Source organism: Nipponia nippon, unplaced genomic scaffold (assembly GCF_047370975.1).
Source record: "Nipponia nippon isolate SJK-2023a ecotype South Korea unplaced genomic scaffold, ASM4737097v1 scaffold_34, whole genome shotgun sequence".
NCBI lineage: Eukaryota > Metazoa > Chordata > Aves > Pelecaniformes > Threskiornithidae > Nipponia > Nipponia nippon.
The window spans coordinates 1,232,889-1,254,352 of NW_028262352.1; the positions used below are offsets into that span (position 1 = coordinate 1,232,889).

Sequence of the window (21,464 nt, forward strand, 5' to 3'; positions counted from 1 at the left end):
GTTTTTTTCATCAACAAACTAAACAGCAGTAAGCTTAAAGGACCTGATCTCAGGTTAATTTAAAATAGAGAATAATATTTTTAAAGCCACAATGAAAAATATCTGAGGGGATGAACAGTCTGCAAATTCGATGAATAACAAAACCCCAAACCAACAACCTCTGTAGCAGGCTGCCCAGAAGAGTGCTAACTGGAGCATCAGACTCCTGCATGTCATAAGGTACCAGTTACTGATTCTTGAAGGCCCAATCCAGCAGATGCTTCCAACGAGCCTAATGCTGGCTAATAGTGATAACAAACATCCATTTAGCTAATGGGAGTATTCCAAAAAGACTTTGCTTTTTTGTATGCATACCTCCCCCATGCTTCTCAGACTGCTTTCCAGCCTGGGAATTTTTACAGTAACCACTGATTTCCTAGTGATTTTAACCCTCTAGGTAATTTGAACAGTGCTTAAGCAAGTTGATGAAGTAAGGTCTGGATGAGCAGACAGTGAGGTGGATTGAAAACTGGCTGAAGGGCCAGGCCCAGAGCATGCTGAGCAGTGGCATGAAGTCTAGTTGGAGGCCAGTGACTAAGCGGTGTACCCCAGGGGTCAATACTGGGTCCAGTCCTGTTTAACAACTTCATTAATGATCTGGATGATGGGGCAGAGTGTACCCTCAGCAAGTTTGCAGATGACACAAAACTGGGAGGGGTGGCTGATATGACAGAGGGTTGTGTTGCCATCCAGAGGGACCTCAACAGGCTGTAGAAATGGGCTGAGAGGAACCTCATGAAGTTCAACAAGGGGAAGTGCCAAGTCCTGCACCTGGGGAGGAACAGCCCCATGCACTTGTACATGCTGGGGGCCACCCAGCTGGAAAGCAGCTTGGCAGAAAAGGACCTGGGGGTTCTGGTGGACACCAAGTTGAACATGAGCCAGCAGTGGGCCCTTGCCACAAAGAAGCCTAATGGTATCCTGGGCTGCATTAGGAGGAGTGTTGCCAGCAGGTCGAGGGAGGTGATCCTTCCCCTCTACTCAGCACTGACGAGGCCACACCTGGAGCCCTGTGTCCAGTTCTGGGCTCCCCAGTATAAGAGAGACATGGACATACTAGAGAGACTCCAGCACAGGCCACAAAGATGATTAAGGGACTAGAGCATCTCTCCTATGAGGAAAGGCTGAGAGAGCTGAGACTGTTTAGCCTGGAGAAGAGAAGGCTCAGGGGGGATCTTATCAATGTATTTAAATACCTGAAGGGAGGGTGTAAAGAAGACGGAGCCAGGCTCTTTTCAGTGGTGCCCAGTGACAGGACAAGAGGCAATGGGCACAAATGGAAACACAGGAGGCTCCATCTGAACATCAGGAAACCCTTTTTTACTGTGACAGTGACTGATCACTGGAACAGGTTGCCCAGAGAGGTTGTGGAGTCTCCTGCCTTGGAGATATCCAAAAGTCATCTGGATGTGTTCCTGGGCAACTGGCTCTAGGTGGTCCTGCTTGAGCAGGGGGGTTGAACAAGATGATCTCCATATGTCCCTTCCAACCTCAATCATTCTGTGATTCTGTAAGTCCACTAGGCTGCACACTTGTCTGCAGTACAGCTCTCCCGAGATCATCAACAAGAGAATAAACTGAGTGTGGCTCTGTGAGCAGCCTATACCAGCCACCAGCCACAGACTCCTAACCACTTGTCCACAGGGGTAACTTTAACACCCAGGATAGCACCACTGATTTCAGGTGCTATCATGAGCTACAGTGAAGTACTATTACTACTAATTGGATAGCAGTTTAAATCATCATTTACAATGTTTTGCTGCAGAATTGCATTTTGCATGATTTTGATTATTAAGTGTAAATCATTTCAAGCAATATTTAATTAAATTGCAATACATTTTATGAGATAACTGTATCAAGATCATTAAATGCAGTGACAAATGTTTGTGCAGACAGCAGCATTTGGACTGTTAACTTGACATGGGGAACCTGGTAGTGTCAAGAAGGTGCTTTGAATCTACCTAAGTAGGGTAAAAAAACTTCCAGCCTACACTGATAGTATTAGACAGGATCATGTAGAAAATATCCTCACCACTAAACTTTCAGTGAAGGAGTACTTTTGTATTCTCCTCCACTCCTTTGCAAGGATTCATAAGCAAACAGACCTTAGAAAAATGCACCCAAAAGGAGCTGTGGCTGAAATCCATGGATCTTAATTTGTTCACCTCACTGGGTCATCAGTCTTATAAAAACAGAGCATTTATGAACTCTTGTAAAAGCAGTAAGGAAGGGAGACACATTTTAGATGACAATCTGTCTCTATTCTCCGAGCATAGTTCTGGGGAGATGCTCTCTGAGCCAGGTTTATTTTTTCTGGTGACAGGCTAAGTCTCTCCCATGCGAAGTTTCACTTTTCAATGAGAACTTACTCTGGGAGGATTAGTGGTAGTATATTTCTCCTGTGACTCTCATGAAGAAAACCAAAAGTCCATAGTCAAGAGTTTGATGAAGGTTTTCTTGTAATTACAAGGTCATTAAGGGAATCTGACTTTTACTCAACTCTTAAATGAAGGTCCCCAGCAGTTGCTCCAGTTTTGGGAGATGTGCTGGCTAGCACATTTTCCAGAAAATGTTTCCTTTCTTACTAACGGCCCCCTTCCCCCTCCCTGCCACCCCCTTTCTGGTGTCTCCAGTGCTGATGAACTAATAGCTTCCTTTGCATATTTTGGCGCTGCCCCACGGCATACTTTGGCACTGCCCTGCGGCCTGGCAAGCTACGTGTGTCTGAGCGCCCTCACCCGCCCGCATGCTCGGCGCGGGGCGAGAAGGCGGGGCGGGGGGGTGAGACGAGACGAACCGCCCAACCACCCGCTCGCTCCGACCGTTGTTGCCACCTCTCCTTCAGGTCAGGGTGGGCTGGGGCGGGGCAGCCGTGGGGGAACTGTCAAGCTCGCACTTTTCCAATCGCATCACGCTAACGAATAGCAGGAGAGCAGCTAGCCAGAAGGGCTTGTGTAACTTTGCAAATGTGCCATAAAGTCCCTCATCTCTCCTCCTCCTTTTTCTTCTTCCCTCACTCCAAACACCAGCACGAACTGGAGGAAGAGGAGAGGCTGACTGTTTGCTCCAGCTCCTATTCACATCCCCTCACCTATAAATATCGGGAAGAATAGCCACTCTTGCCTCCCTCCCCCTCGACAGGTTTCCTTCCCGAAGGGCCTGAACTGCCCTCATAACATCATCCAGGTGCAGCTGAGCCTGAGCCCCCGTTTCCACCTTTATTATATAAATGCGCAGCTGCGACCCCCTTCCCCCCAAGCAAGACGACAGCCCCTCACCCTCCCCCCCCCCCCCGCACACCTAGGAAGAAGATGCATTTCGCGCCGCAGGGGCTCCTGCTCGCCCAGCTTCACGCGTGTGTCTACTGGAACTGCCTGTGACCCGCCAGCTGCCAGCAGCTGCCCCCCGCCGTCTGGAGAGTGGGAGAACAACGGGCAGGTGTACAGCCTGCTCAGCCTCGGCTCCGAGTACCAACCCCTCCAGCGCTGGCAGTCGGCGAAAGTGGTGGGCAGCCCCATCCTGCTGCTCCAAAACAACGGCACGTTGCTCTGGGGGGCTGTCGGCAGGCGGAGCTCCGGCGCTTGCTACTGGTTCCAGGCCGGCTACCAGTCCGGGAATTGCGCCGTCGCCGCGAGGCAGCGGAGCCAAGGGGCCACCACACCTGCGGCCGCCGGGGCAGCCAGGAGCCCCTTGTTGGGGGCGTCGCGGCCCAGCGCTCCCATCAGTCCTGCCGGAGGCTCCGGGGCCGGCAGCAACCACAGCAGCACCGGGTCGGCAGACTGCCCCCCCCTCAGCAACTTCAGACCCAGCCGAGAAGATGTCATGGTAGGAGATGACCCCTACGAGTATGCAGACGATAACCCCTATTACAACTACTACGATACCTATGAGAGGCAGGTACAGACCTGGCTATGGCACCGGCTACTACCAGTATGGTAAGAGCCCTTCCCCCCCACCGCCAGCCTCACACCCCTCCAGGGGGCTCTGCACAGGGAGTCCGTCAGGCCCTGCCACTCCGCAGCCCTCTGCGCCACCCCGGTTTGCTCTTTCCCGCTCACTCTTGAGTGTCCTGGGACAAGGTGAGATGGTGCCAGTGCAGCACATACCGATGGTCTGTGTAAGAAGCATCACACTCTGGAGAAGCCATCCGTCCTGTCTTCCCCTCGCACAAGGCAAAAGTCTAACCCGGGACATGTTTGTACAGCTCCCCAGCCTGTATGAAGCCCAGGTGGGTAGCAGCCAGTGCAGCTATGGGGCGAGCTGCAGGCAACACAGTAAAGGCCAACTGCAGTTTTCTGTGGGTTTTGCTGGAGGTATTGTGCTTGTGATGTGTTTTTTGAGAAAAACTCAAAGTATAAGGATCTGAACAAAAGGGGGCAGGGGTCCATAGCAAAATGACGACTTCTAAAGACTGGGCGTGAAGCAAAGTTTTTGCAGATGTGTCCTGGGTTGATCTTGCTGTTATGTGGTTGGTTTGATGAACTGCAGGTCTCCCTGACTTAGTCCCAGATCCCTATTATATCCAAGTGTCCATATATGTCCAGAGGATGTCCATGTACAACTTGAGATGTGATGCTGAGGAGAACTGCCTGGCAAGGTAGGCATTGCCCCGGCTTTTTCCTTTTCACTTCAGGCTCTTGTGCTTTTTCACCTGCCTCAGAGTACCTAAGGGCACAGTGGAGTGGAGAAAAGTGAGGCAGGAGGGGCTGACAAAATATACTCCAATTCGTAACCCTCTTGTAAGTCTTTGAAAGGTAGCAAAGTGTGCATAGAAAAAAAGATACAGCCGTATTAGCGAGACAAACCAAAGATACTTCGAAGAAACTACATTTTTAAAAAGTTATACCACACATTTCTATTATCAGGCTCATCTGAACATGTGAATTATGCAAAATCGAGTCACCCAAAAAAAACCTCTTGAATATGGTAATTTTCATGTTCCTCCTCTACCCCTATCAAATCACATTCTGCTCCATTTTAAAAAAAACCTGTTCTTAACCAACACAAGTTGCTATTAAAATTATAACCATGTTAATTGTTTCTGGGCATATGCATTGTAATGTCTCTTCAGACTAAAATCTATCTGAAAAGTGTTTCAAAGCCTTTTAAAAGCTTGAAATAACAACTTTGCTAGCAAGGTAGGTCCTATCCACTTGGCAAAGAGGGATTTTTTCCTGTTTTGTTTGGAATGAAATCACCATGTCCGTTTTTAACCATTTTAACTTGTATGATACCTTATCATCCAAAACAGATTTATTTGTTTACCAGAATCATAAACTGATGTCAGACTGCTTCCAGGGTCATGGGTAGATTGCTGCAGAAAGAAAAAAGGGCATAAGAACCAGCATTTTTTATGTTAACTTTACAGTAAATACTATCTGAAATGTTCTGAGATATCATTTCATTAAAATATTCCAATATTTAAAACACTGTAGATTACAACTATGTAAAATAGGATAAGCCTGGGGGATAAGTGTTTGTGTTTTTTTTTTTTTTACAACAGAAGCAAACAAGTTATTTTGTTTTATAGCAACTAGTGAATTTGCTTTTTTGGTATCAGAGTAATTTTACAGCTAAGCAGTGATCTGTTTAAGAGCCAGAGCCAAAAAGTCAGTGATCAAACTCCTTTTTACATTATTAGAAGTGGATCTGAATTGTAGCAAACGCTACACATCAAGGTTATCCCCCCAGATCTCCAGCCAACACGGGCTTTATACCCCCAGCAGTAGGTGTGTCATGTTATAAGGGGCGGAGACAAGGGAGGGTCGACCCTTAACTCTTTCCATACAGCGCGTGATCTTCCGGTCGCCAGCCCTTATCTTTACTACATTTCCCCCTCCCTTAGCTCCAGTAGTTCTGGATCTTGCTGGGGAAGCTGCGTGTAAAATAATCGATATATGGTAAGACTTACACAGACACCCATCCGTTATGTTCATGGATTTTGCCCAATCCAGCCAGTAGTTCGTCGCAGCTCCCTCATTACTCCCCCACACCATCAGGATGCATAGGGAAATGGTAACCTGTCAAGATAAGACTCAATAGATTGATTAATGTCTATATGGTCAAATATTTAGACTGGGTACCCATTCTAGCGTCCCTTTCTCGGTTTGCACACACGCATACCCACGTCCCAGGCAACAGAGGGAATAAGGCCCCCCCCATTCACGGGTTTGCAGGTCCCGTACTTGAACCAAAGGGTAAGGCCCTTCGTTCTCATCGAGCCGGAAATGTGCCTGGGTTGCAGTCTGGGTTTTATAGGTGTTCCCTCGAATGGTATGATTTAAGGTAATTAGTGCCATCGTCAACAGACGCTGTGCCCAAAATAAGGGAGGGTCAAGGGGAGGGGGAACCCCTGTTCCTGGGCTTATCTTTTCCCCCTCCCTAAGTCGGTCGAGTAACTCTTTTAACGTGCGGTGTGCGCGTTCTACAATGCTTTGGCCCGTACTGTTATAGGGAATGCCATGACTCAACTGAATATCCCAGCGCGCGCAAAAGTCCTTTGTCTTCTTGCTGACATATGCCGCTCCATTATCTGTTTTAATTTTTTGTGGGATGCCAAGTTGCGCCATACAGTCCTGCCAATGTAAAATAACTGCGAGAGCATTTTGTTTAGCATGCATAGTCGCTAAAATAACTCCACTGCAGGTATCAACTGTGACATGCAGATACTTACGTGGATTAAAGGGTTCATAAATCGTAACATCAGACTGCCATATTTGGTTGGGCTGCAACCCTCGAGGGTTTACCCCTGCCTCCCAGAGGGGACCTTTGGAACACACAGGACAAGCAGCAATCACAGAGCGAGCATCTTGCAACGTAATGCCAGCGAGCCTAGCTAAACCGCGAGCTCCACAGTGGAGCAGCTCATGCAGGCGGAAAGCTCGTCTTAGGTTAGAAGTTTCTTCAACCGCCAGTACGCTCTTTGCTAAGCTGTCCGCTGCTTCGTTCCCGGCAGAAAGAAAACTCGGTATGGAACTATGACTATTAACATGGATAGGACAGACAGGAGCGGTTCTCATTTGCAGTGTGGTGAGCAACATTCTGGCAATCTCCGACGTTGCCCCAAGTGCCCATCGGCACTTCTTCAGTAACTTATATACATAGCAAGAGTCTGTGATTAGATCCAAGGCCTCTTCGGGCCATTGAGTGAGAGCCATCCATACCGTCTTGGCCTCAAGATACTGCACGGATTGCCCTTGATCTTGATAACTAATGTGGGTCCACTGACCATCCTCCTGCCATGTAGCGACAGCTTTCCCAGTAATCGATGACGCGTCGGTAAAAACCGTGCGGCCTCCAGTGGGTTGTTCAACTATGGCACTAGCTGGCAAAAAATGGAGTACCTGGATTATCTCCCCACAGGGGTGTGGTCTTAGACCTTCAATACGACCCGTAAATTCAGCTATCGCCGCTTGCAGGAGCCCCACTTGTGGAAGTACCAACTCCCACTGTGCCAAAGAACAGGGCAATGCGATGACCTCTGGGTCCTTCCCTGTTAAGTGTTGAGTTTGCCTCCGACAGCGGAGAATAAGCTGGGATAATAAAGTTGGCCAAGAAATTAAAGCCGTCTTTGGTTTGCCTTGATACAACCAGGCAAAAGGCCAGCCTTTTTCACCATTATTTTGAATTAGTAAACCATGGCCAGCGGTATCGGTCATGTAAATCAGGGCAGTGACCGGTTGTTCAGGTGTAAATCGAGCGAGACCCCAATGCTGGGCCCGCTCCATAATTGTCCTAAGAATCTCCTGATGGTTTCTTGAAAGAATCCTTGGAGCTAGGGGGGAATCTCCTCCTTTCCAGAGTTGATATAAGGTAGTCATTTCTGCCTCAGATATTGGAATAAAGTTCCTAAGCCACAATAGTTGTCCAATTAATTTTTGCGCCTCATGGAGTGTTGTCACTGTAGTCCAAATTTCAAATGATTGTGCTGTCACGCTTCGTGGCCTCAGCTGAGTACCTAAATACTTTACTGCACGCCCTACCTGCGTTTTCCAAGGCTCAATGTGTAACCCATGTCGCTCCAAACTGACTATCAGCTGCACGTGTGCCTTTTCCAGTAACTCCTCTTGGTTGGATGCCAATAAAACGTCATCCATGTAATGGAAAATGATGACCATAGGGAAATTTTCTCGAATAGGGCGTATTGCAGCAGCTATAGCAATTTGACACAAGACTGGTGTTTTTCATGCCCTGGGGTAACACCTTCCATTGATATCTGGCGCATGGGTGTTGAGTGTTAGGCTCAGGAACAGTAAAGGCAAAGCGTACTCTATCTTCTTCATGCAAGGGAACACTAAAAAAGCAATCTCTAATATCTATAACCACTATTTGATAGTCAGGTGGAATCATGGCCGGAGAAGGGAGGCCCACTTGTAGCAGACCCATGTCTTGTATACATGCATTAACTGCGCGTAGATCATGTAGCAGTCGCCACGCTCCCGATTTTTTCTTTATCATGAAAATGGGGGTGTTCCAGGGACTTGTAGAGGGTTCGATGTGTCCTGCGTCAAGTTCTCGTTGTACCAATTGTCGAACAGCCGCCCTCTTTTCCTCTGTCAATGGCCACTGCTCTACCCACACTGGTTTATCTGTCAACCAGGTGAGTTTTAATGGGCGGACACAGGCAGTGGCCATTATGATAAATTTGTACGCAGCACTATATTCATCTTCTGCAAGCAACATTGTCCCAAGATGACAATGGGTAACTCAGCAATGACGGGGTTACACCATGCTACCCTAGCTTGTCCAGATTCCGGATCCTTCAACATACTTTGCATTGGGTTCCTGCTTTGATGCGAGGTCTGCATGCCTCCCACGCCTTGCAGCGAACCTCTCGGTTCGAGTGGCCAATCATCTGGTCATAGATGTGATGGGATTACTGTAACATCCGCTCCTGTATCCAAAAGGGCTCTTAATACGAGGCGTGGTGGTCCCCGCAACTCTGGGAGCCATGGGGTAACTATAATATCTACTTCTGGTCGTGTGGTCATGTTTAGGGTGAGTGCCACATACGGCAAGGCTCTATCCCCAGCCTCCTCTATTGCGCGCTCCCATCTCCCCAAGGCAGCTGAGTTGGATATTGCATCATTGGAACCGCAGGTGACTGTGCTGGTCCCAGGGAAGGAGAGACTCCCTGTGCCATACATTGCGCTGCTGTCGTCGGGCCTGTTGAGCTGATCACTGGGGCAGGTGGGGATAGCACGGCCCTCAGCCATCCCCTCTTCTCGTTTCCCCAGCCCGGTCTCCTTTGCTGACTCCCCGATTTACACTGTTGAGCTCTGTGGCCTAGTCGCCCACAGCGCCAGCATCATAGGTCTCTCTCTCCTTCCCCTGTTCCGGGGGTGTTTATTTTTGAAGGGCATTGTCGCACCATGTGTCCTTGCCCCCCACACTTATGGCACATAAGTCGTGCGCCGCGGCAGGCCGCATGGACCGCAGCCACTACCGGTTGCATACTTTGCACCTGTTCCTGTTCCAGCACGTAACGAATCATCTGTGAAAGCGTGGTCCCTATGGGTAACTGTCTTAGCAACACTGCAGTTTGTGGGTTTGCTTGCATACGTGCACAGTCAAGCAATATCACCTCCTTAGCCTGCTCAGGAAGTCGAGCAGCCTGGACCGCCGCTTGCAGCCGGTCTAAAAACTTTGTGAAGGGCTCACTTAACGATTGCCGTATTTGGACCCATGGAGGCTCCCTTTTATCAAGAGCCGCGATGAGGCGTATCGCTTCCTGGGCAGCTTTCGAAGATGCAGCAAAATCGCGCCCCCGCATTCGCTGAGCCTGTGCCTGAGGAGTTGCGAACTGCCCTTCACCCATCAGCTGCTCTAAAGTCACTCCTGCCATGGGATGGTTGGCCTGTTGCGCCTCGATAACAACTTGGGTGCACCGATTCCTCCACTTCTCCCTAAACAATACCATCATCGAGGGGGTCAATACAGCCCGCATCAACTGAATGATATCAAAAGGTGCAAGCGGCGTTGCAAAAACACAGTCTAGTAGGACTTGGGTTTCTGGGGAACTTAATCCATGACTTTTCACCGTTGTGACCAATTCTTTCACCAACTTTGCATCTAACGGTTGCCACTCATATCCTCCACCTGGGGCTGCTCGGATAGGAAATGCTTGAATCGGAGGGGCCTGGAATCGCACTCCTTCCAAGACACAATTTTTTGCAATCATCTGCCAATCCGTCCCGTTTGCCCTCTCTTTCGGCATTCCCCCTGGCATAAGACTTTCCGCATTTGCCACCACCCCTCTCAATCGGCTGATCAATGCCTCGAGTTCCCTTGAAACCTCGTTAGTCCGTCTCGGAAGCGGGGGCAGATGAGCAACAATCGAGGATCCCTCGTCACCCCCTTCGCCCTCACTGCTATCAGAGCTCATGGGGTAATCATGTACAGGCTCCCTCCACTGTGAGGGAATACCAGTTTGATTTCCCATTGCCCTAGGGATAGGGGTTCCCTCTGGTGGCTCAGGTATCACTGGCAGTGCCGGGGGAGCCCTACCACCCCCCCCGATGTCCTGCACTCCGCTCTCTCTGTGTCCAGCACTCGTCGATCACTGGGATACAATGGGGCGTCCTCAGGTGTTTTGCCTTCCTTTTCTCCTTCCCGCCATCTTCCTTCACGTAGTTCGCGATACTGCTGGGATCCCACATCAGCCCCCGGGACCCAATCCAGCAACCTATCAGTCAGCTCCCTTTCCACACATTGTTGCAACTCGCCCCAGGGGTATTGAGGAAGTGGCAGATCCCCCGGTGCAGGAGGTGCCGAAGGTTCCGTGGGCGGCCGCTCTAAACTCCCCACTCGTATCGGGAACACCTTTCCCGACTCCTTTGTTCCCGCTGCGCCATAGTCTCCCTGCACCTCCCCTTCCTCCATTGGCTCAGCCCCCAGTAACAACGGTTCCGTCTGTGTCCCACAGGCCACTCCTTCCCAGCCAGCCTGTGTCCCCTCCAAAACTAAACTTGTTGGCTTTTCGTTCCCAGGAGATTCATGCCCCATCAGCGCGCCACGTGCGGCAGGCCGGCGCCGCCTTGCCGCAAACCCCCCTCTTAAGCACCCTTGTCGTTACCGACTTTAGTACCTTTATGAGTTCCACGAGCTCCATCGCTGTTGCCTGATCACGTCGGGGTTACCACTGTGTAGCAAACACTACACATCAAGGTTATCCCCCCAGATCTCTAGCCGACCCGGGATTTATACCCCCAGCAGTAGGCGTGTCATGTTATAAGGGGCGGAGACAAGGGAGGGTCGACCCTTAACTCTTTCCGTACAGCACGTGATCTTCCGGTCGCCAGCCCTTATCTTTACTACAGCGGATGTTGTTGTGGGAGTCTACTATACGCCACCCAGCCAGGATGATGACACGGATGAGTTATTCTTTAAGGAACTAAGGGATGCTTCCATGTCATCTGCCCTTGTCCTTATGGGGGACTTCAACTTGTCAGATGTCAACTGGGAATACCACACAGGCGGTACAAGCAGGTCCAGAAGATTCCTAAACCATCTGGATGATAACTTCTTGGTACAAGTACTAAGAGAACCGACCAGGAAAGGTGCCTTCCTCGACTTGCTGCTTACTAACAGAGAGGGTCTCGTGGGTGACGTGGCGATTGGTGGCTGCCTTGGCCACAGCGACCATGAAGCAGTCAAGTTTAAAATCTATGGTAACAGGAGGAAAACTGCCAGCAAGACCTCAACTCTGGATATGAGGAGAGCTGACTTCAGGCTGCTCAGGGAACTACTTAGTAAGGTCCCCTGGGAAAAAGCTTTTGAAGGTGCTGGGGTCCATCAGTGCTGGTCACTTTTTAAGTACCACCTCCTAAGAGCACAGGAGCAGGCAATTCCAAAATGTTGGAAGTCAAGCAGGTGAGGTAGAAGGCCGGCTTGGCTGAGTAGGGATCTTATGCTAGAACTAAGATGAAAAAAGAAAATGTATGGCCAGTGGAAGCAAGGTCAGGCAACATGGGAGGACTACAGAGAGGCTGTTTGCCACTGTAGGGAGGAAATACACATGGCCAAAGCTCAATTAGAGCTGAAGCTGGCCAGTACTGTGAAGGACAATAAAAAGGGCTTTTAAAAATATGTTAATAGCAAAAGGCAGGTGAGAAATAACATTGCCCCATTCCTTGGCGAGCATGGTCACCTCACAAACAGGGACATAGACAAAGCAGAGACGTTTAATGCTTTCTTCGCCTCGGTCTTCAACACCGATGATGGGCTCTGGGACCCCCAGAGACCCTGGGCTAGAGAACCATGACTGCGAGAATGATAAACTCCCAACCAACCCCGAACTTGTGCGGGATTTGCTGCTCCAGCTGGATCCCTATAAGTCAATGGGGCCCAATGGGATTCATCCCAGGGTACTTGAAGAGCTGACTGATGTCATAGCGAGACCTCTCTCAATGATTTTTCAATGCTCTTGGGAATCTGGGGAGGTCCCAGCTGACTGGAAGCTGGCAAACATTGTCCCAATCTTCAAGAAGGGCAACAGGGATGACCCCGGTAACTACAGGCCTGTCAGTCTCACCTCTGTGCCTGGCAAAATTATGGAGAAGATTATTCTGGGAGTTATTGAAAAACACCTGAAAGACAACACAGTCATTGGTCCCAGCCAGCACAGGTTCATGAGGGGAAAGCCCTCCTTAACAAACTTACTTAATTTCCTTCTATGACAAGGTTACCCACCTAGCTGACCAAGGGAAGCCAGTCGATGTAATCTTTTTGGACTTCAGTAAAGCCTTCGATACTGTCTCTCCCAGTATCCTCCTGGACATAATGTCCAGCATACAGCTGGATAAACACATAATGCAATGGGCGTGCAATTGGCTGATGGGTCAGGCTTAAAGGGTTATAGTAAATGGGGTTACATCATGCTGGAGACCAGTCACTAGCGGGGTTCTGCAGGGATCCATCTTAGGGCCAGTGCTCTTCAATATCTTCATAAATGGCTTGAATGCAGGACTTGAAGGTTTGCTATCTAAGTTTGCCAATGACACAAAATTGGGAGGAGCCGTGGACACTCTTGAGGGCAGAGAGGCCCTGCAGAGAGATCTGGACAAATTAGAGAGCTGGGCAATCACCAACGGTATGAAGTTTAACAAGGGAAGTGCCAGATTTTGCACCTGGGACATGGCAGCCCTGGATGTACATACAGACTGGGCAACGAGAGGCTGGAGAGCAGCCCTGCGGAGAGGGATCTGGGGGTTCTGGTCAACGGCAAGTTGAACATGAGCCAACAGTGTGCCCTGGCAGCCAGGAGGGCCAACCGTGTCCTGGGGTGCATCAAGCACTGTATTGCTAGCCAGTCCAGGGAGGCGATTGTCCCGCTCTACTCTGCACTGGTGCGGCCTCATCTTGAGGACTGTGTGCAGTTTTGGGCGCCACAGTACAAAAAGGATACAAAGCTACTAGAGAGTGTCCAGAGGAGAGCCATGAAGATGGTGAAGGGTTTAGAGGGGAAGCCATATGAGGAGCAGCTGAATTCACTTGGTCTGTTCAGCCTGGAGAAGAGGAGACTGAGGGGAGACCTCATCGTGGTCTACAGCTTCCTCACAAGGGAAGGAGGAGGAGCAGGTGCTGATCTCTTCTCCCTGGCAACCAATGATAGGACCTGAGGGAATGGCAGGAAGATATGCCAGGGGAGGTTTAGGTTGGACATTAGGAAAAGGTTCTTCACCCAGAGGGTGGTGGAGCATTGGAACAAGCTCCCCTGGGAGGTAGTCATGGTGCCAAGCCTGACAACATTTAAGAAGCATTTGGACAATGCCCTCAGACATATGGTGTGAATTTTTGGATTTTCCATAAGTGGGGACAGGAGTTGGACTCGGTGATCCTTGTGGGTCCCTTCCAACTCAGGACATTCTATGATTCTATGATCCAGATGCAAAATGTCTCTGATGCTAATTCAGTTCTCGGACAGAAAACACACTGCCAGCAAAAAAAAAATCCATTTCTTATGCTCATTTCCATGATACTGAAACAAGTCCATTTGGAAATTAACTCTAACTACCAATTAGTTTGGCCAGCCATCAGACTTCAGTGTTAGTCGTCATCATCTGTGGACCATTCTGAGGCTTTTGTTTTACTTATTAAACTGTCTTTATCTCAGCCCACGAGTTTTCTCACTTTTACTCTAGTTGCCAGCTGGGGTTAAACATGACACATTGTTTTATGCATGTATAGAAGGCCATTAAAGAGAATAGGAGCAACCTGAACATTATGAATAGTCATCTATCAATGCAAAGCAATGTAAATAGATAAAAAATTGAACGTGCCATTATGATATTGTACAAATCCATGATAGATTCCTACCTTGGATATTGCATGCAGTTCTGGTTACCACATCTCAAAAAGGTTACAGTATAACTTAAATAAACAATAAAACAAAAAAACATCCCAGCAGAACAAGGATGATCAGGAGTGTAGTATGGCTACCACACTAGGAGATTTCATAGACTAGGATCATTCCATTTGGAAAAACAGAAATAATACAAAATCTTGAATGGTCTTGGATGGCAAGAGGAAACTGTTGAAATTCACTGTTTCTTAAAGTATGCAAATTTAAGGATATCCAAAAGAGCTATTAAGCAACAGCTTTAAAACAGAGGAATGGTGTTTTCACACATAAATAAATTATTAAACTCCTTGCCACAGGATGCTGCAGAGACCAAATACATATGCATGGGATCAAAAAATTTTAGACAAAGTAATGGAGGCTATTAAACATAATAATGTGATGGTATCCTCTCTCAGAAATTATTAAATGCCTGTTGAGAGGGATTTGCCTGGGTAAAGGACACTACACATTCCATTTCTTATATTTGTTCTTCTCAAGCATCTGCTGCTGACCACTATCAGAGACACGATACTGAGCTTGATGGACCTGTGGTCTAACTCAGTGCGGCCATATTTATATGTAAAGTTGTATCCCTTATTCTACAGTTTTTAATCTAGGAGGTAGTCATTTTATCACAGAGAAACGTCAGCTGTGCTCTACTGGTTGATATGTCCACATTTGAATTTTAAATATAATGAATGATCTACAACATAAAAGCTTTAAAGAGGTTGTAAAAATATCTTTTCTCCTTGTGTAGACTATGACATCTAACTAAGCAACATGCATATTTTACAGCTGGAGTATTTGTATCACTAGAATCACTGCTGTGTCAGTATTTCCACTGGAAGCCCATATTTCAGGGGTTTGTAATTAGACTGTAAAACCTTCCTCCAGCCTCAGACTCAGCACATATCAGAGAATCTGATCTGATCACAAGCTGGGTCAGGAGGGAATATCTACAGGACTTGGTTTTGTGCACTCTGTGTGTTTTCAGAACATACCAGCTTTGCCTAAAGCCATCAGTATCAGCCATGGTTAAAGACACCAGATTTGAACCATTGTATGGAGATTCTTATTAATGTTTCTAACAGCAACTAAGTTTTCTGAAAAGATAGATCTCAATGAAAGGCTACATTTTAGATTCTCTCAGAATTCTTGTGTCACTATTTGCCTGAACACTAGCCCCATCAGGTCTTTTCCCTACAAAACTAAATGTGAAAATAGCCCTTGATTTTTTTTCTGTTCAGAGAAAGCACTTCAGCAGAGTATATCTTTAGCAAGAAGTTGCATTATTCCTAAGGACAGTGACAGGTTCCAACGCTGGTGATCAAGTTCAAACTACAGAAAGAACCTCAAAAGCTATTTACGTGAGATTTGCAGAGATTTAGGTCCAGTTTTTGGTCAGTTTCAATTTTATTCTTACCTTTTGTAAATAAGACCAAGTAATGCAATCAGTATTTACATTAATAGGTACTGTACCATAAATAATAATAAAATACAGTTAACTAAACTTCATAGAAGCATAGCAGTAAAGAGATTTTTAAATATTCAACTCTAAGTTTTCCTTTGAAACTTATTTTTGTGCTGGCAAATGTATTATTTTCTGTGAAGTGTCTTTTGACTATGGATAACTTTGACTCATTTTTATTTGGGCAGGGGGGATAACATAGGGAAGAGTAGGAGGACAGTGTCAAAATTCTGTCTTACAAAACTGGGAAATGTTCCCATCATGTAGCTCAGTGTTTCTGCTCGGGATCCCTTGCTGACTGACCTGTACTATACTAGTCACGCATACAAAAAGTATGGTTTAGAGGAAAACAGAAACTCGACACACCTAAACAACACTTTTCAGAGTGCTGCAGCAGCTTTTCAGAATTAAGTACTTCTAACATATTTTAATTTTTTTTACTTTAAAGGACAGATAAAATGCAGGTATCCTACAGATAAACAGCTCTCAATAGTATAGGTGTTTCTTATGCAGCAGTAATAGAGTGCTGTCTGTAAAAGTGATATATCAGACTTAGGTATTCCAATTTAGATATACAAATAAGATGCCAAGAAAAACTAAGCCTTATTCCCTCAGGTAATTTTTTTTTCTTAGTGAAATGCTGTGATGGTTAATTGTATTTCAGTCTGGAATGTTGCTATTCCTAAAAATTCTTTCACATCTTTCTAACTCCATTTTTAAGGGACTGAGCCCTGGATGTTATGACACTTACAATGCTGATATAGATTGCCAGTGGACTGATATTACAGATGTAAAACCTGGAAATTACATTCTGAAGGTAAGGGTTTGGGGGAAGGGTTTGTGTTTTTTTTTAAAGAAGCAATCATATGTCTATGTTCTTTTTTAACCATTGTGGTATGTTATCAACCCAAACTTGGAATTAGACAACACTGTGCTTTCCCCCGTCAAGGTTAGTGTAAACCCCAGATATTTGGTACCTGAGTCTGATTACTCCAACAGTATAGTATGCTGCGATATACACTATACAGGCCACCATGCATATGTCTCTGGCTGTACAATTTCACTGGAAGTACATTCCTTTTTCTTTGCACCTGTTTTATATTCATAGTACTAAAGTTGACAAACAGATTTATAAAGCTTAGAGAATTATTTTATGCTGAAAAAATAGCTCCTACTGTGAATTCTAGTGATATCCGTTTCTTTACTATGTCATTTCATGGCTTTCAGGATCTAGTGTGTTAATTAGAAATACATATGATACTTTTCAAAGGTATGTTTATGACAAGAAGGATGGGAACAGTTACTTTATTGTTGATAATGGCATAGCTTTCGAATCCTGACCTCTAGCAATTAAACTGTTTCCATAAGTCTAGCACTGAATTTTAAAAATTATTTAGGCTTGAAAAATGATCATAAGTTTGCCAAAACTCATCCTTCAGTCAGTGCAGGACTCTTACCAGAGATCTTTGCTGGAGAATTTTACTCCAGCAATCTTGTTATCCGGATATATGCCACTTTCAGAATTACTGCTACTGTCTATGGTCCCAGATGTTACCTCTAGCTCGTTTTCTTTGTATTTGCACTAAAATCTTTATATACTCATTCAATACCCACTTACAGCATCCACACAGAACTGCTAAGCAGACAAGTTACAGAGCTCTTAAAACATTTAGCAATAACCGATACATATATGTTACTTTGCTGCTGCTTGCCAAGGCGAGCAGCTCCGGTGCCAGCACGATCCGCAGCGGAGCGCTCTAGCACGGTGCACAGGGGGTTTTCCTGAAGTGGGGAAACCTCAGGGGGAGCCGAGAGAGCCGCCAGGAGCCCGCAGCTCACGCGACAGTGGCTGACAAGACCTGGGCGGGGCCAGGAACAACGGCGGCCAAGCCCCCCCCCCCCCATATAAAGGAAGCCCCTGGGGAACTCTAGCGACCAGGGCGAGCAAACAGGGGGTGGTGCGGTAGTTTGCACGGAAGGGCGCTGTAGCTCTGCCGGCTCGACCAGGGAGCAATGGTATCCACTCAGCAGAAGACCATGGTCTCTCTAAGCTCTGCACCCACCATGACTGATGCAGCTTCCCAGACAGAGCTCCGATGGGAATATGCTGCCACCCAGGTGTCAGGCTGCAGGGTGTGCCTTACTCTTAGGCCAGTATCGGACGGCAGTAGTGAGCATATCTGTGGGAGGTGTACCCAGGTAGAGGAGCTCCTCTGCTTAGTGACAGAGCTCTGGGAGGAGGTGAGTAGGTTGAGGAGGATCAGGGAGTGTAAGAGAGAGAGTTAGACTAAGGGAATCGTACCCTACCTTCCCTGAGACAGGCCTGTCAGGCAGACAGGACACATGATATGCAGGACTCCCTATCCTCTCTCCGCCTGCCTGAACGCAGTGACTTAAGGGATAGGGGGCAAGTTCCTTCCTGGCGCAGTAGGCGTGTCTCCTCTGTGTTTGCCCCACCTTCCCAGGTGCCCTTGCATAATAGGTACAAGGCTCTGCAAGTGGAACCGAACAATGACTTAGGATGATGGTTCATCTAGGCTGGAGGAGTTGCCGAGGTTAAGTCGGCCTATGCCCTGCATCAAAACAGCTTCCATAAAGAAAAAAAGACGGGTCATTGTCATGGGAGACTCTCTCCTGAGGGGAACAGAAGGCCCAATATGCAGACTGGACCCACTTCTTAGGGAAGTCTGCTGCCTCCCTGGGGCCCGGGTTAAAGATGTGAAGAGAAAGCTTCCTACCCTGGTATGGCCCTCAGATTACTATCTATCATTGTTTTTTTCAGGTAGGCAGTGATGAAGTTACAACTAGAAGTCCGAGAGCAATCAAGAGAGACTTCAGGGCCTTGGGACGACTGGTTAAGGGATCAGGAGCACAAGTAGTGTTCTCCTCTGTCCTTCTAGTTGCAGGGAATGATGAGGGAAGAAACAGGAAGCGCCAGCAGATCAATACCTGGCTCCGAGCCTGGTGTCTCCAGCAAGATTTTGGGGTTTTTGATCATGGGATGGTTTACATGACACCAGGCCTGCTGGCAACAGATGGGGTACACCTGTCTCAAAGGGGGAAAAGGATCCTAGCCCAGGAGTTTGCAGGGCTCATTGAGAGAGCTTTAAACTAGATTGGAAGGGGGAAAGGGGTAAAACCAGGCTTGCTAGAGATAAGCCATGGGGCGGCACACCAACATTTGACGGACGGTGTGCTAGCGAGGCCCTTCGGTCTGCCATCTCAGTGGAGGTAGGGGATAAATATCCACACGGCAGCAAAGACAGAAGGGTTATTGATGTGTTAGAAACCTTGGAAGCGCCTGAGAACAGTCACATAGGAATTAGGGCTTCTCCCCCAAAAAAGGTGGCAGGATCAATGGCCCAACTGAAGTGCATCTACACCAATGCACACAGCATGGGCAACAAACAGGAGGAGCTGGAAGCCATTGTGCAGCAGGAAAGCTATGACATAGTCGCCATCACGGAAACATGGTGGGATGACTCGCACAACTGGAGTGCTGCAATGGATGGCTACAAGCTCTTCAGAAGGGATAGGCAAGGAAGGAGAGGTGGAGGGGTAGCCCTGTATGTTAGAGAGTGTTTTGATTGTCTAGAGCTCAACGCCGGTAATGATAAGGTTGAGTGCTTATGGGTGAAGATCAGGGGGAAGGCTAATAAGGCAGATATCCTGGTGGGAGTGTGTTATAGACCACCCAACCAGGATGAGGAAAAAGACGAAGTATTCTACAAGCGGTTGGCTGAAGTCTCACAATCCCTAGCCCTTGTTCTTGTGGGAGACTTCAACTTACCAGATATCTGCTGGAAATACAACACAGCAGAGAGGAAGCAGTCTAGCAGGTTCCTGGAGTGTGTGGAAGATAACTTCCTGACGCAGCTGGTAAGCGAGCCAACCAGGGAAGGCGCCCCGCTGGACCTGTTGTTTGTGAACAGAGAAGGCCAGGTGGGTAATGCGACAGTTGGAGGCTGTCGTGGGCATAGTGATCATGAAATGATAGAGTTTTCGATTCTTGGAGAAGTAAGGAGGGGGGTCAGCAAAACTGCTGCCTTGGACCTCTGGAGGGCAGATTTTGGCCTGTTCAGGAGCCTGGTTGACAGAGTCCCTTGGGAGGCAGTCCTGAAGGGCAAAGGAGTCCAGGAAGGAAATCTTAAAGGCACAGGAGCAGGCCATCCCCATGTGCCGAAAGATGAGCTGGTGGGGGAGAAGACCGGCCTGGCTGAACAGACAGCTTTGGCTGGAACTCAGGGGAGAAAAAAAAAAAGAATTTATGCCCTTTGGAAGAAGGGGCAGGCAACTCAGGAGGACTACAAGGATGTTGTGAGGTTATGCAGGGAGAGGATTAAAAGGGCCAAAGCCCAACTAGAACTAAATCTGTATACTGCAGTAAAAGACAATAAAAAAATGTTTCTATAAATGCATTAGCAACAGAAGGAGGGCTAAGGAGAATCTCCATCCTTTGTTGGGTGCAGGGGGAAATATAGTGACAGAGGACAAGGAAAAGGATGAGGTACCTAATGCCTTCTTTGCTTTAGTCTTTGATAGTCAGACCAGTTGTTCTTGGGGTACCCAGCCCCCTGAGCTGGAAGACAGGGAGGGGGAGCAGAATGAAGCCCCCATAATCCAAAGGGAAGTGGTTAGCGACCTGCTACACCACTTAGACATACACACAAGTCTATGGGGCCAGATGGGATCCACCCAAGGGTAGTGAGGGAGCTGGTGGAAGTGCTCACCAAGCCACTTTCCATCATCTATCAGCAGTCCTGGCTAACCAGGGAGGTTCCAGTTGACTGGAGGCTAGCAAATGTGATGCCCATCTACAAGAAGGGCCAGACAGAGGATCCGGGGAACTACAGGCCTGTCAGCCTGACCTTGGTGCCAGGGAAGGTCATGGAGCAGCTCATCCTGAGTGCCATCACATGGCATGTACAGATTGGATATTAGGAAAAACTTCTTCACCGAAATGGTAGTCAGGCATTGGAACAGGCTGCCCAGGGAAGGGATTGAGTCCCCATCCCTGGAGGTATTTAAAAGATGGGTGGACATGGTGCTTAAGGATATGGTTTAGTGGTGGACTTGGCAGCGTTAGGTTAACGGTTGGACTCGATGATCTTAAGGGTCTTTTCCAGCCTAAATTATTCTGTGCTGCCTCAGCAGCCATCCTTCCTGGAATGGTACTTCTAGACACGCTACGTTTCCAGTTCCCATTAGCTCTTTAAAAGTTTTAACAATGACACGACTATGCCTGTCTTTTTTTCTTCAAAAAGGGAAATACACATTTAATGTGTTCTTGCTTTAAATCTACTGTAGCTTATTAGTCACGAAAAACACACAGAAAAAGCAATCAGTCTTTTGTAATGCAGAGGTAAGCATTTCCCAGGATAATATATAATTGCTCATACAAAATATTTATCAAGTGGTTTCATCTGAATGGCATAACCAATGATATATTAACATTATGTAGCGATTAATGTGAAATAAATTCCAGAGCAGTAAAGGAAAACTTAAAAAAAATTAGCAGTATAGTCTGCTGTAACAGCATTAATGAAACAATCATACTGTATTAATGTGAATTAATTAGCCTTTAAAATGTTCATTCCTCACTTTGTATTAGGAAAT

At 47.4% G+C, this 21,464-nt stretch overlaps 1 pseudogene; it reads left to right on the top strand.

Moving 5' to 3' along the window:
* Nucleotides 1-3,350: 3,350 nt before the first annotated feature.
* On the top strand, nt 3,351-16,610 carry LOC148054085 (protein-lysine 6-oxidase-like; annotated as a pseudogene).
* The last annotated feature ends 4,854 nt before the right edge of the window (nt 16,611-21,464 follow it).